This window comes from Sarcophilus harrisii, chromosome 2, assembly GCF_902635505.1.
Source record: "Sarcophilus harrisii chromosome 2, mSarHar1.11, whole genome shotgun sequence".
NCBI classification, from domain to species: Eukaryota; Metazoa; Chordata; class Mammalia; order Dasyuromorphia; family Dasyuridae; genus Sarcophilus; species Sarcophilus harrisii.
This window is the reverse complement of record NC_045427.1, coordinates 412,227,489-412,245,112: the sequence shown is the minus strand read 5'-3', so window position 1 is coordinate 412,245,112 and position 17,624 is coordinate 412,227,489.

The following is a 17,624-nucleotide window of genomic DNA, read 5'->3' as shown; positions in this document are numbered from 1 at the left end:
AAGAAAAGATTGTATATAGTAGAGTAAAAGTAGAAATTACAAGACTTGACAATTGATTGGATGTGGAGGATAAGAGAGAATGAGAAATCAAGGAGGACAATGAGGTTTCAAGCCTGAGTGACTAGGTTTGTGATAGTACTCTTCACATTAATAAAAATAATTAGGAATGGAGGGTGGGCATTTGGAGAAAAAGATGAGTTATAGACATGTTGAGTTTAAATTATCTATGAGACATCTAGTTAAAAAAATCCAATAGATAATTAGGGACATGAGATTAGAGGTCAGAAGATAAACTAGGACTGACAAACCATCTTAGAATAAATCTGAGAATCCTCCCAGAGAGATAATAGTTGAATCTACTGAATGCATTGGAGCTGAAAACATCACAAAATTAAGTAATATATAGAAAAAAGAACAGATCCCCTTAGGAGAGTTTTTTGGGGGGCACTAATGGTTAACAGGCATAACATAATGATCCAGTAAAGGAAAATGAGCAGTATTACACAAACAGGTAGGAGGAGAACCTGGAAAGACCAGTGTAGAGAAAAAAAAATGTTTCAAAGAGAAGGTGATCTGTTGATTTATCTAAGAGTATAAATGTCAAAAGAGTGTGTGTCTTCAGGTTGTTTATCATATAGAAGTCCTTACATAGGTGAAATCATAGATTTAGCATTACTATTCTCTTTATTCCTATCCTTGGAAAGATAAACATAACAACTGGCTCTATGCTGGCATAGTAAAATATTTGTAAATAAAATTCCTGAATATATGGTATTTTGAAAACAAACAGACTCATTTTTGTGAAGATGGGTGTAAATCTGGTGAGCCTCTGTCTAATGCACAATATTATCTAGCACATTTACATTGTAAATGTATATATAAAGAATCAGAATTATGTGACATAAGACCATAGATTTAGAGATCACTGAGATTTCTAATTTTATAGATGAGGTACAATTTAAGTGATTTCTCCCAGATCACATAGCTACTAAGAATCACAGACAGCATTTGAACTCAGATCTTCCTGATTCTGATAGTGCCCTATCCACTATGCTATGCTAAATTAAATTTTAATTCTCATATTCTGCATTCTGATGCTGAACTTAATTGAAATATTTGAAAGAGCTCCAAAAGCACACTAATCATTATGCTGATATATGGGACCTTATTATCATCCTTTGTCATAAAGGTTAAAAACAAACAAACAAAAGATACAGAGAGAGTGCTAAGTGCTAAGTGATAAAGATGATTTTTAGTAACCTGCTTGGCCAATAACTAGCTTCGTGACCTTATGAGAGACTCTGAGTTCATGATCTCTTAAATTTACTTGAGTATTGACATTCTATGATTTAAGGTCTCTTTTCATCATAATATTTTTCCAATTCTAACATTCTATTTTCTCTAAAAAAATAACCCTTTTATTGATATCTTTTTACCCTCACACCATTTCTAGAAATAGTCCCTCATATTGTACAATGACCATGCTTGACAATATATATAACATTTTACCCTAGTAATGCTGAGAGGAGGGAGGTTTGTTCTATTTTCTGGAACCATTACTAGTTTTTCAACTAATTAGCATTTAGTTTGCTTTTAGTAATATTTTAACTTACATTATTGTAGAAATTTCATGTATATTATATGTATATACATATATATATATATATATATTCAGTTCTCCCTATTTTACTCATTGTCAGTTTAATCAATCAATTGACAAACATTTATTATATACCTACTGTGTACTAAAGCTATGGATAGAAATTAAAAAGGGAGATACTCTTATCTTTGGGAGGTGCAGTGGTATTAAAATTATATTACAGGAATATTTATTTACAGGAAAAAATATGACACATGAAATAAATAGTGTTGATTTGACAGAGACATTTGTATTTTTAATTATAGGCAATGGGAAATTACTAAAGTTTCTGAAGCAGGGAGGTAGTAACAGATGCTTGCTTTACTGCCTCAATTTAGCAGCTGTGTGAAGAGTGAATTAAGGAGAGAAGAGACTGGAGAGATGTAGGATTGCTGAGCAAACTATTGTAATAGTATAGATAAGAGGTGATGAAGACCTAGACAAAGGTGGAGAGGGGTCATGGTGTAGGTAACGGGAAAGAAATATGTGAAAGATGGAATGTAGGTGGATGCAGATGGGATCAGCAAGGTTTGACAATTGATTAGATATGGGGGCTGAGTGAAGAGTCAAAGATAATGCGTACATTGTGAACCTGTATTCCTCAAAGAATTGTGGTACCTTCAAAAGAAATAAGAGATAGATTTAGGGAGAAAGTTTTGAATTCAGATTTCTTCCCTATTTGTTGATTTTGAGATTTAAATGACATCATCGAGGCAATAATCAGCAGTTCATACAAATCTGATGTCTCCCTGAATTTTACATATTCCTCAATTTCTTATTGCATAATAATGATCTTTCACTGAACAATTCTATTTATAGACCACAGTTTATTCAATAACTGTCCTGTTTCACTTTTTTTATTTGTTTCTGTGTTTGTGTGTGTGTGTGTGTGTGTGTGTGTGTGTTTTGCTATCACAAAAAGTGCTGCTATGAATATTTTGGTATAAATTGGATTATGTTACTATAATTGACCTTCATGGGGCATATGCTTGATACCAAGATTTCTTGAGTTAACGGGTATGTACAGTTTAGTCAATTTTGTCACACAATTCTAAATTAATATGCAGGAAAGTTTAATGAATTTCTAGGTCATCCAACAGCATATTAGTTATTTCTTTTCACAATCTCTCCAACATTGATGGTTTCTTTTTCTTTTCTTTCTTTCTTTCTTTCTTTTTATTTATAATCTTATCCATTGGTATTAGGAGAGACCTCAGAATCTTTTACATTTGGATTTCTTTTATTATGTTTGGATCATTTTTAGATGGTCATTTACTTTATTTTTGAAAACTGTTCAAATCTTTGGAGTACTTACTTATAGTAGAATAATTCTTGTTCTCATAAATGCATATCAATCACATATATAGTTTGGGTTTCAGACTATATTAATGGTATTTAATGCAAAGGTTTTTTCCACTCAATTGTTCTCCTTATTAATTTGTCTTTATCAATCTTGTTCATGCAAAAGATTTCTAATGTTATATGATCAAAACTGACTATTTTGTTTTTAATGATCACAAAATTTCATTTTCAAAGTTTCCTTATAATTGAAAAACAAGCCAGAACTCCCATTCACAAGCTTATGCAATTCTGTCTGTGAAGACCTTGAACTCCAAGGGCTCTTTCAATTCCAAAATTTGGTTATTCTATATACTCTTTGTCTTTCATTCCCTTGAACTTCCTACATGTTTAATTATAGTATAATAGCTCACAAGGCTATTCTTGGTAAGAACAATGACACATAGGAATTAATGCAAAATTATGGTGGCATCAATTTATATTTCATTGAAATAGAACAACAATTGGAACAGTCACTAATTTCAAAATGTCTACAAATTATACAAGGATGGTACATGCTCACTGAACATTTTGAGAACAGATTCCTTAGATAGCTTCAATTATGGTGTAGTGGAATAGAGGCACATAGCTTTAGTTTACATTAAATAGGATCATGCAGATAAATCAATATGTGTTATTGGACAGTTAGGGGATTTGTCCTTTTCTGGATCTAGTTGTTTGGGCATTACTATATTTCAAATGGAATAACATACTGCTAAGGTCTCTGGTGTCATAGAGATTAACCTTTTCATTATTGATAAAAATATCTTTCCATTTAGAATTTTATATTTGAATTTTTAAGTACCAATTAGGTAGATGCTAAACCTCCTACATAAGAGAGAAGTATGCCCAACTCTATTTAGCATCTAGGTTTTTGTTGGTTTTATGTTTATTAGTTATACTCAGGGACATTTAGTACCAGGGTACAAACACAACTTTTTGGGGATGTGTGTGATTTTTTTTTTTTTTGCCAGCAAAGTTTGTTTGCTTTATTGGATAAATTACCATATGCTATATGGGCATGTATTGGCTTATTTATGCCCAGAAGGGCTCCAGCCAATTATGTCTCTGGAAGAGCTTTCTTGATTCTTTCTTAAAGGAATAATAATAATAATAATAATAGTAGTAGCAACACTATTTCTCCCTTTCACCCATGCCATACTTATCTATCTGGTGTGAAGCAATAACACCACTAACCTAGCTTCAGCAAGACTAAGGACTGTAGCAAAGGTATCAATTCCTCTTCTATTCTCCAAAAGGAACTACCCTAAATGACAAGAAAATTGCTATCAAAGCCCAGGATCTTACTTAAGCTAATACACAATTAGCATTTCTAGTGAAATTATTAAAAAAAAATGAACCATTTATAAATTTGCTAACAGAGTTTGATTCAGTCTTTTGTTCTTCAATTGTTTTTAGTTAAATCCAACTCTCCATGACTCTATGTAGTATGTACTTGGCAAAAATACTCATTTTGCCCATGAGGAAACTGAGGCAAACTGGATTAAGTGACTTGCCCAGGATCACACAGTAAGTGTCTGAAGGCAAATTTGAACTCAGGAAAATGAGTTTTCCTGACTTCAAGTTTGTCACTCTATCGACTGCCCCAGCTGTCCTATTTAATCTTTAGTCAACATGTTATTAAGTAAGCTTTGGATTCCTTAGCATACTGCTTGGCATATAAAGTGCTTAATAAATATTTATTGAGTGACTGGTGGACCAAAAGAAAACACTAAAAATTTGTTAATTATTTATCTGTTCCTTCCAAAGTCTTATGCTTACCTAGTGCTGTGCTAGTTCAGGGCCAATCTTATATCAGTGTGAGGGCAAATTCTGGTTAAGTCCTGTGAAACTGGAACATAATTATACCTCACATATATCTTTTTAAGTATTGCATTCGTATCCATAATCTTTTTTTCCCTTGCTTATATCAATCCTCTTTATAAATATCTCCATTTTACAGATAAGGAAACCAAGACTAATAAGGTATGTGAAATTTGAATCCAAACCTTGGTATGGGCTATATTTGTTATCCGAAGACTAACCTAGCTAATTGTGGAAAGGCTCACCATTAAACTGGCCATAAAGTGGTGACTTTTTTTTTTATCTTAGTGGTTATTAGAGATGGTTTTGTTGACCTACAGAGGGGGGCGGTGGGAGTTATTGACTATAATATTTTGGATCTTTGAAGATCTGAAGGATTTTTCTCTATGCTCAATAAATCTTTGCTAAATAATTGTTCTGAAAAATAAAAGAACTTCAAATTTTGATTTTTATGGAATTTTTTTCCCAGAGGGTTTGAGGAGAGGAAAATTTCAGTACACATATCTCAAAAGTCATCAGGAAATGCAAAAGGCCAAGATTGAAGAAGGACAATATTTGACCCAATCGGAGTTGCAAAGGAGTACTTTTAGTGGTTCCTTTCACTGACCATTTGGGATATGAGATGGTGCATAGCACATAAAATGTGAGAATGTCTTAAATACTTTTAAGACTGCACAGAACCCCATCTTTGGTTGTTTTGGGCAGGCCTCTTTCTTCCTGTACACATGCATGGGATGACAAGCCATCTGTTGAATGATTTAAAAAAAAAAAAACTCTATCATAGATGCCCAAATCAAATCTCATAACAAAGATAAAAGCTGCTCTTTGAGGCTAGAAAGCCCTACTTTTCAACTTTTCCTAAAATAAAAAAAAGAAAATCTCTACATGCATAATTAAGGGAAAATTGGGCCATTTATCCAACAGCAACAACAGTACAAATTTATTTACTTTTCAAATGATTTTTTACTTTTGAAAATAAATGCAAAGATAGTTTTCAATATTAACTCCTGAAAAATCTTGTGTTTCAAATTTTTCTCCCTCTCACCTTATCTTCACCCTCCCCTAAACAGCAAGCAATACAATATATATTGAACATGCAATTCTTCTAAACATATTTCCACGTTTATCATGCTGCACAAGAAAAATCAGAATATGTCCCATAGAATAAATTCCATATAGGTTAAACATGTGCAGTTCTTCTAGATATATTTCCATATTCATCATGCTGTGCAAGAAAAATCAGATCAAAAGGGGAAAAAACAGGAGAAAAAAAAAGTCAATTAAAGAAACAATAACAAAGGTGAAAATGTTATACTTTGATCCACATTTATTCCCCATAGTTCTCTCTCTCTCTCTTTCTGGTTGCAGAGGGCACTTTTCATCACAAGTCTATTGGAACTGTCTTGAATCACCTTATTGTTGAAAAGAGCCAAGTCCCTCAAGTTAATCATCACACAATAACACAATTTGTTACTGTGTACAACATTCTCTTAGTTCTACTCATTTCATTAGCTCATGTAAATCTATTTATTCTTTTCTGAAATCAACATGTCATCATTTCTTATAGAACAATAATATTCCATTACATTCATACACCACAACTTATTCAGCCACTTCCCAATTGACGGGCATACACTCAATTTCCAGTTCTTTGCCGCTACAAAAAGGGCTGTTGCAAACATTTTTGCACATGTGGGTCTTTTTCCCTTTTTATGATCTCTTTGGAATATAGACCCAGCAGAGACACTGCTAGATCAAAGGGTATGTACAGTTTGATAGATATTTGAGCTATCATTTGATAGCACATTATCTTTAATTTCTTTGAGCACATTATTTTTAATTTCTTATTTTAAAACTAGAATCAAAACTTTCTGGAGACAACTAGGTATTGTACTTGAGAGAAAGTTGGATTTATAGGGAGGATGAACTGAGTCAAAATCCTGCTTCAGTATGAGATCTTGGGGAAATTGCTTCACTTTCTCAGGTTCAACTTCCTTATCTATAAAATGAAAATAATAAAAGTACTTGATTCTAATAATTTTAGACTGAAAAAAGACAATATTTGTAAAGTGCTTTGCAAACTTTAAGGTGCTATATAAATTTTAGCTAATATTCTCTCTTCACACAGAGCTCTTTCATATCTAAAGCATTTAATGGAATTTCTACTTGCCATCTGTATGAGAGTGAACAAAAATTTATTATGTATCTTCTTTATAAAAGGCATTATACTGAGTTCTTGGGATATAAGAGAGCCTTCAAGGAGTCCACATTTAAATGTGATTTGGGCAGGCCTTTCCCTTTGAATTCTGGGTTTTTCCTTTCTTAACTTAAGGTAATTCTAAGTCCCTTTTTACTCTGCCACATTCCATGTTTTGAGACCATTTCCCTCTTTCACATACATTCTATAATCCATGTTCCTATGCTTCTCTAAACTTTGTTATTCCAGGTGTTCTGTTGTAACGCCCCTCATGACTCTGACATCTTTTAAATTCCCTTTGAACAAAAAATCCTTAAATCTACTCTAGAGCAAGAAATGAATGTTTTTCTAGTGACTTGAGGATAACATCAAGATAAGGAATACTTTTGTAATGAGAATTCTTCTTAGGTTAGTAGTAAAATTTTTTTTAAATGAGGTAGGTCAATGAAGACAGCAGGGGCCTAGAGACCAGAAGGCCCGAGTTTAAATCTGGCCTCAGGCACTTGCTAAGTATGTGATCCTGGGCAAGTCCTTTAACCTATGTCTGTCTCAGCTTCCTCAATAGTAAATTGATATAATAATGGTCCCAAACTCCCAGGTCTGACACACAAAGAGTGTTATTATACATTACATTATTATATGCACACATTAGAAGGATATATTGCTATTGACTTTTTAAAAGTGATATTTAAAATGTCTGAAAAAGTAAATTGGTGTCAATGTGATACCTGAACTTGAAAGTCTCTGTATTGTAGAATCTCATCGATAGATTTAAAGTTAAAACTGCAGAAACTTTTGCCAGCTTTAGACATATTAACTGACACACAGAACAACACTATTATATCTTTCAATCTATAAGTTAAAATCTGATATTTTAAAATGTAGGATTCAGTACTAGAAGGAACCAAAAGAATCCTTAAGCCCCACCTTCTCATTTCAGGGAAAAGGAAAATGAAATTCTCTGGAAAGGAACATAAGACTATTACAAGGGATGTTATAATATAAAATAAGACTTATATGAGATCTTTTTTTTATTTTTTATTTTTATTTAATAGCCTTTTATTTACAGGATATATGCATGGGTAACTTTACAGCATTAACAATTGCCAAACCTCTTGTTCCAATTTTTCACCTTTTACCCCCCCCCTCCCTAGATGGCAGGATGACCAGTAGATGTTAAATATATTAAAATATAAATTAGATACACAATAAGTATACATGACCAAAACGTTATTTTGCTGTACAAAAAGAATCAGACTCTGAAATATTGTACAATTAGCTTGTGAAGGAAATCAAAAATGCAGGTGTGCATAAATATAGGGATTGGGAATTCAATGTAATGGTTTTTAGTCATCTCCCAGAGTTCTTTTTCTGGGCATAGCTGGTTCAGTTCGTTACTGCTCCATTGGAAATGATTTGGTTGATCTCATTGCTGAGGATGGCCTGGTCCATCAGAAGTGGTCATCATATAGTATTGTTGTTGAAGTATATAATGATCTCCTGGTCCTGCTCATTTCACTCAGCATCAGTTCGTGTAAGTCTCTCCAGGCCTTTCTGAAATCATCCTGTTGGTCACTTCTTACAGAACAGTAATATTCCATAATATTCATATACCACAATTTATTCAGCCATTCTCCAACTGATGGACATCCATTCAGTTTCAGTTTTAGCCACTACAAAAGGGCTGCCACAAACATTCGATGCACATACAGGTCCCTTTCCTTCTTTATAATCTCTTTGGGATATAATCCCAGTAGTAACACTGCTGGATCAAAGGGTATGCACAGTTTGATAACTTTTTGAGCATAGTTCCAAACTACTCTCCAAAATGGTTGGATTCGTTCACAACTCCACCAACAATGCATCAATGTCCCAGTTTTCCCGCATCCCCTCCAACAATCATCATTATTTTTTCCTGTCATCTTAGCCAATCTGACAGGTGTGTAGTGGTATCTTAGAGTTGTCTTAATTTGCATTTATCTGATTAATAATGACTTGGAGCATCTTTTCATATGACTAGAAATAGTTTCAATTTCTTCATCTGAGAATTGTCTGTTCATATCCTTTGACCATTTTTCAATTGGGGAATGGCTTGAATTTTTATAAATTAGAGTTAATTCTATATGAGATCTTTTAACAGAATCTATGCAATGTCAGAAGTATAAGGAACCTTAGAATCTAGAATCCAGAACCTCATTGTTGGAAGGGAGCTCAGAACATGAAGTTGGATGATTCCTTTGAATGTAGACCAATAAAAAATGCTGTATAAAATAATTTTGATCATATTTAGTATGATACTGAATAAACAAATTAACTAAGATAGAATTTTTATTTTATTATATTTTGTTCAGCCTACTGATAAACAATTAATAATTTTTCAATTGTTTGTATTTTACTTTATTTGTGTGAAAAAAGTATTTTGTAATTGTGTTCATATAGTTCTTGGGTTTGTCTTGGCAGATACTCCCAAGCATTTTATATTGTTTACAGTGATTTAAAGTGGAATTTCTTTCTTTCTTTTTTTTTAATCTTGCTGTTTGTTGGTCATATAAAAATGCTAATTTTGTACAGCAAAATAACGGTTTGGACATGTAAACTTATTTTGTATTTAATTTATACTTTAATATATTTAACATGTATTGGTCATCCTGCCATCTAGAGGAGGGGGTGGGGAGGGAGAAGGGGAAAAATTGGAGCAAAAGGTTTGGCAATTATCAATGCTGTAAAATTACTCATGCATATAACTTGTAAATATAAAGCTATAATAAAAAAATAAATAAAAATGCTGATTATTTATGTGGGTTTATCTTATATCTTGCAAGTTTGCTAAAGTTGTTAATTATTTCAAGTAGTTTTTAGTTGATTTTCTTGCTTTCTCTAAATATACCATGATGTCATCTACAAAGAATGATGGTTTTGTTTCCTCATTGCCTGTTCTAATTCTTTTGATTTCTTTTTCTTCTCTTATTGCTATAGCTAATATTTCTAGTATGATATTGAATCATAAGGTGATGGACAACCTTACATCATCCTTGATCATATTAGAAAAAGTTCTAGTTTATCTCTATTATAAATATTATAAATAATGCTATAAATGTTATATATAATATAACAATTATATAAATAATGCTATAAATAATGGTTTCCAGAGAGATACTGCTTATCTTTTTAAGGACTACTCTATTTTTATGCTGTCTTGCTCTTTTAATTGGAATGGGTGCTGTATTTTGTCAAAAGCTTTTTCAGCGTCTATTGAGATAATCACATGATTTCTGTTGGTTTTATTATTGATATGATCCATCATGTTAATTGTTTTCCTGATATTGAACCAACTCTGCATTCCTGGTATAAGTTCCACCTGGTCATAGTCTATAATCTTTGTAATATATTACTGTAATTACCTTGCTAGTATTTTGTTCAAAATTTTTGCATCAATATTTATAAGGGAAATTGGTCTATAATTTTCTTTACCTTCCTTAGCTCTTCCTAGTTTAGGTATCAGCACCATATTTATGTCATAAAAAGTGTTTTGTAGGATTCCTTCTTTTTCTATTTTCCAAATAGTTTCTATGATATAGGAATTAATTGTTCTTTAAATGTTTGGTACAATTCACTTGTGAACCTATCTGGCCCTGGGAATTTTTTCTTAGGGCATTCATTAATGACTCATTCAATTTCTTTCTCTAAATGGAGTTATTTAGGATATCTACTTCCTGATCTGTACATCTAGATGATTTATATTTTCATAGATATTCATTGATTTTGCTCAGATTATCAGATTTATTGGAACATAATTGGGCAATATATTTTCTAATGATTGCTTAAATTTCTTCTTCATTGGTGGTAATTTCACCTTTTTCATTTTTCCTACTGCATATTCATTTTCCTTTTTTCTTTTTGTAAATCAAATTAACCAATGGTATAACTATATTATTGTTTTTTCCCCATAAAAGCAGCTCCTGTTTTTATTTATTAACTCATTAGATTTTTTTTTTACCTTTGGATTTTATTAATCTCACTCTTGATTTTCAGAATTTTCAATTTGGTACTTAATTGGAGATTTTAAATTTACTCTTCTTCTAGTTTTTTAATTGAATGCCCAATTCATTGATCTCTATTTTGTTGATATAAGAATTTAAAGAAATAAAAATTTCCCCAAATATAGCTTTGGTTGTGTTCCATAAATTTGAGTATGTTGTCTCATTGTTGTTATTCTCTTTAATGAAATTATTGGTTGTTTCTGTGGTTTGTTCTTTGACTCACTTATTTTTTAGGACTAGATTATTTAGTTTACAATTAATTTTAACCTATATTTCCACAACCCTTTGTTGAAAGTAATTTTTACTTCATTACACTATGAGAAGAATACATTTAATACTTCTGCTTTTCTACATTTTGTTTTCAGTTTTTTAATGCGTTTAATACACAATTTTTGTGTAGGTGTCACATACTCCTGAGGAAAAAAAGGTATATTTCTTTCTGTTCCCATTCAGTTTTCTCCAAAAGTCTGCCATATCAACTTTCCTAATATTCTATTCACCAGATTAGTTTTTATTTTGTGTGTGCGTGGTGTGTGTGTGTATATTTATCAAGTTCTGAGACGGCATAGTTGAAGTCCCTCAAGTGTAGAGTTTTGCTGTATATTTCTTCCTGTAATTCACTTATTTTCTCTTTTAAGAATTTGGATGCTATATCACTTGGTGCATATATGTTTAGTATTGATATCCATTGTCTATGAGACATTTTAGCAAGATGTAGTTTCCTTCCTTATCTCTTTTAATTAGATACATTTTTGTTTTTGCTTTGTCTGAAATCAACATAGCTACCCTTTTTTCCCCCCTAACTTTATTTGAAGCATAATAGATTCTGCTCCCTTTACTTTGTGTGTGTGTCTCTCTGCTTCAGTTGTGTTTCTTGTAAGCAACATATTGGGGGATTCTGTTTTTTGATCTATCCATTTCTGTTTTATGGGAAAGTTCATCCCATTCACACTCACAGTTATAATTACTAATTGTATTTCCCTGCATCCTATTTTTCTTTCTGTATTCTCTCTTCTTTAATCCTTTCCCTTCTTGACAGTGTTTGCTTTTATCTACTAACTTGTTTAATCTTCCTTCTCTTTTGTCATCCCCCAGCCCTGTAAAATAGAATTTTATACTCAACTGATTGTGTCTATTATTCCTTCTTTTGTATAATACTGATGACAGTAAAGTTTAAGAAATGCTTATTGCCTACCCTCCCATCTTTCACTTCATGTAAAATAATTTGACCCATTCTGTCTCTCCCTTCTTTATGCACCCAGTGTATTTCTCTTTCTCATCCCTTAATTTTTCTTACATCATTCCCTCAAATTCACTTTATATTCACACCCTCTATATACATATATTCCTTCTAGCTTTACCATTAGTGGTACAATTTTTAAGAATTACAAGTGTCATCTTCCCATGTTGGGATGTTCAGCTCCACTGAATCTTTTATATTTTCTGTCCCCATTATACCTTTTCTGGCTTCTCTTTGATTTTGATCTTCTATTTCCTAGAACTATCATTTTCCTCCTTGAAGCAATATGTTTAATTTCACTGGTAGGTGATTCTTGGTTGTAGTTCTACTTCCTTTTTTTTTTTCAGAATATCATGTTCTATGATCTCAGATTCTTTAAGGTTGCAGCTGCTAAGTCCTGTGTCATTCTGATTATATCTGCTTTATATTTGAATTGTTTCTTTCTGAACACTTGCATTATTTTTTTCTTGATCTAATAGTTCAGAAATTTGGTTGTAATGTTCCTTGGAGTTTTAATTTTGGGATCTCTTTCCCAAGTTGATCAATTGATTCTTTCAATACCTATTTTATTCTTTGGTTCCAGGATAGTGAGGGTAATTTTCTACTTTTGATGACTTTCAGGGAGGACAATTATTCTGACATGGTCTTTCCTGTATCTACTTTCCAGGTTAGTTGTTTTTCCAAGAAGGTGTTTTATATTTTATTTATTATTATTATTATTTCATATTTGCTGTTCTTTGATGTCTCATAGAGTCATCACCTTCTGCTTGCCTTGTTTTACCTTTTAAGCAGTTATTTTCCTTAGTGGATCTTTGTATTTCCTTTTCTATTTGGCCAACTCTACTTTTTTTTAAATTTAATTTTTTTATTTATAGCTTTTTATTTACAAGATATATGCATGGGTAATTTTTCATCATTGACATTTGCAAAACCTTTTGTTCCAATTTTTCCCTTCCTTCCCCTACCCTCACCCCCAGATGGCAGGTAGACCAATACATGTTAAATATGTTAAAGTATATGTTAAATACTATATATATATATATATATATATATATATATATATATATGTGTGTGTGTGTGTGTGTGTGTGTGTGTGTGTCCTTACAGTTGTTTTGCTGCACAAGAAGAATCAGACTTTGAAATAATGTACAATTAACCTGTAAAGGAAATAAAAAATGCAGGCGGACAAAAATAGAGGCATTGGGAATTCTATGTAGTGGTTCACACTTATTTCCTGAGTTCTTTCACTGGTGTAGCTGGTTCTATTCATTACTGCACTATTGGAACTGATTTGGTTCATCTAATTGTTGAAGACAGCCATGTCCATCAGAATTGATCATCATAGAGTACTGTTGTTGAAGTATATAATGATCTCTTGATCCTGCTCATTTCACTCAGCATCAGTTCGTGTAAGTCTCTCCAGGCCCTTCTGAAATCCTCCTGCTGGTCATTTCTTACAGAACAATAATATTCCATAACATTCACATATCACAATTTATTCAGCCATTCTCCAATTGATGGGCATCTACTCAGTTTCCAGTTTCTGGCCACTACAAGGAGGGCTGTCACAAATCTTCTTGCACATGCAGGTCCCTTTCCCTTTTTAAAGATTTCTTTGGGATATAAGCCCAGTCCAACTCTACTTTTTAAGCAGTTTTTTTTCAAGCATTGACTCCCTTTTCATAATTTTCTTTCATCATCCTCATGTCTTTCCCTAATTTTTCTTCTACTTCTTTCATATGATTTTAAAATCTTTTTTGAACTCTTCCCATGAGTTCTTTCTGTGCTTGAGAGCACTTCTTAAATTTTTTTTGGAGGGGATTACCCATAAGTCTTTAGCCTATCTCATACTATTTGAGATCACAAAAGATAAAACAACACAAAACAAGAAACAAGAGAGATTTCTTTTTCACCAGCACATTATAAATGAAGGAAAATTGTGCTTAAGTCAATATAAAATTTACTTCATATGGGTATTGAATAATCAGCTTCCAAGCTACAAGGACAATTTTTACAAACTGATTTAAAGAAAAGGCATACTTTCTATTTTCATGGAGATTTAAAGTTTCCAAAGAACTTTCCCCCATCACCCTATAGGTTGATGGTACATATATCATTATTCCCATTTAACACAGGGAATATTTATAATAGAATAACATAGCTTATTTAACATAAGTGAACTGAGGTTCGGGGAAAAAAATAATACCTTGCCTAATGCAAAAAGATAGTAAGTGTCAGAGCTGGCATGTCAAATTGTATCCTCTAACTCCAAATAAAAGAATAAAATTTCCTATTACATCATGTTGCTTCTTGTGAGAATATGATCTCATATAAAGGAAGAACTCAAGGAAGAGTTTTAACAGTGGAAGGGAAAATGGATGGGGAGTAGCAGGCTGTGCTTGAATCTCATTCTCACTCTTGATGGAATTGGATTATGGAGGGAAGAATGTATCTCATCGATCTATCTAATTATATAGGGGGTGAGTAGATGTGTGTAGGGGTGTATATACACACACATTCAGTGGGGTATAGCATTCTTTGTTATCCAGTCAGGAAATAGTGGAGGAAGGAGTTAAGGCATATGCGGAGGAGGTGATGAAAGAGATGGTGGTTTAAAAAAGGCAAAGCTCAGAAGCAAAATAGGCTTTTGAGGAGGGACAGACTAAAAAGAGAAAAGGAAGGATAAGCAGAAGAAAATAGGATGGGAAGTAGGGAATATACAATTAGAAATCATAATTGTGAATGTACACAGAATAAGCTCACCCATAAAATGGAAGTAGACAGCAGAGATTAGAAGCCAGAATCCAACAATAGTTTGTCTATGAAACACACACTTGAAATGGAAACCCACATAGAGTTAAAAATAAAGACTTGAAGAAGAACTTACTATGCTGCAGCTGAAACAAAAAATACAGGAGATAGCAATCATGATTTCAGACAAAACAAAAGGAAAAAGGTACTCAAATAATCAGGGAAACTATAATTTGTTAAAGGATACACTAGATAATGAAACACCATTCAAATATTTTATTGTAAGTTTTTTTTTGATAAAGGCTTCATTTATCAAATATGTAGAGAACTGAGTGAAGTGTAAAAAAAAAAAATAAGAACTACTCCCCTATTGATTAATGCCCACAGATATGAATAGGCAGTTTTCAGAAGAAGAAATCAAAGCTATCTACTGTCATAAGAAAAAAAAATGCTTCAATCACTTTTGATTAGAGAAATACATATGAAAGCAATGCTGAGGTACCACTTTATACCAATTAGAAGTAGAAAATGTTAGAGAGGATGTAGACAAAATTGATACACTAATAAACTATTGGAGAAATTGTGAACTGGCCCAAACAATCTGGAAAACAATTTGTAACTATGTCCAAAGGACTATTAAACTATATCCTTTGATATAACAATAGTAATACAAGGCCTGTATCCCAAAGTGATAAAAGAAAAAGGAAAAAGACCTGTATGTACAAAAATATTTATTCTTTTTATGTTTTTTTTGTGATGGCAAAGAGTTGGAAAATGAGACTATGGCCCTCAATTGGGGTATGGTTGAACAAGTTGTGATATATGATTTTAATACTATTGTACTATTACTAATGAGGAGGGATTATGGTTTCAGAAAAACCAGAAAGCTTTATCCCAAAGTGATAAAAGAAAAAGGGAAAAGACCTGTATGTACAAAAATATTTATTCTTTTTATGTTTTTTTTGTGATGGCAAAGAGTTGGAAAATGAGACTATGGCCCTCAATTGGGGTATGGTTGAACAAGTTGTGATATATGATTTTAATACTATTGTACTATTACTAATGAGGAGGGATTATGGTTTCAGGCATAACAAGGACAATATTGTATATATACAGTAATAGTAATATAATGATGATCATCTGTAAAAGGCTTGGCTATTCTGATCAACAAATTGATCCAAGAGAACTTTAAAAGTTTCATTAAAATATTATTCACTTTCAAAGAAAAAAATTGATAACATGAATGCAAAATGAAGTATAATTTTCTTTTTTTTCTGAAATGGCAAATTGGAATTTTTTTTTGTGATTTCACATTTATAATTGATATCATTTGCTTGCCTTCGCAGTAAGTGGGAGAAGATTGAGAGAGAGGAGAATTTTGAACTCAAAATTTAAAAATAAAAGAAAGCTAAAATAGAAAATAATTATATTTTACAAATTAAATAAAAATAATAATATGGGAGGCAAAATCTGAGTTCAGATTTCACCTTTAGAAAAAGGAGTATATTTAAATGAAATCAATAGAACTTAAGGAGTTCCTGTAAGAGATTTGGGGAGCCTTGATTAATCAGTCAACAAGCACTTACAAAGAACCTACTATGTGCAATTGATTGACAATGTTGTTGTTTGTCCTTCATTTTTGAAAACTAATAACTTCATAAATGAATGATATTGACTTGTGTGTGAACTGAATTTAAGTAAGGTGAAATCCAGAAAATTATTAACTTTATTCTCTTTTCTAGAGTCATTGACAACATAGTGGCAAGTCCAGTGGCAAGGCAAAAATAAGGATGACTGGCAATGACTCATGATGCATAAGATGATCTTGGCATCTTGATATCTTATCAAACTCCAAATTCTCCACAAAGTTTGTTTCAGCTGTCTTCATACTGGTTGGAACTAATTGTTCTGTGGCTCTGTCCATTCTGCCAGGGAAGTCTTTACATGCAAAGGATAGACCCCTCAAGAAATGTAATGCTCAGAGACTTTCTCACTATTTTAATTACAGATACAATGACTTAGTATTGGAGAACAACTAGAGCTGAAAGGAAAAGAGAACTATGGAAATCATGAAGATCCGGATGAAATCTGAAAATTATTCACAAAGCAGAGTATGTTGCACTAATTTTAGAATGAGATATCCTGGTAACTGACATTTTCAGGTGTTTGCTTCATGCTCCAAAAAAAGACTCCATGGGTTCATAATGGGAGATATTCCTGATTTTAGTTCAGAAGGGAATTCTTGGAGAATATGAATATCCCTTTTTCAGGAAGATTGGTTGCCTGATGTTTTGTACTAATGACAGCTGATATATATATACTTTGTGTGTGTGTGTGTGTGTGTGTGTGTATGATTACAAAGTCCTTCCAATCCTGGCTGAAGGCAGTGCAGATATCCTTACATTTCTCTGTTTTTTTTTTTTTTTTGAGGGTGGTGATAGCCTCAGATTTGTTATTATATCAAAGGAACTTCCCTCTTTTGTTGATATAGATGGATAACTTATCTGCAGTTTTGATTATTATACAGTTGTCTGATGATGCTAAAAAGAAGTTGTTACTTTTGGGCAACTTGGATCAGTCTCTTGGAGCCTAGAT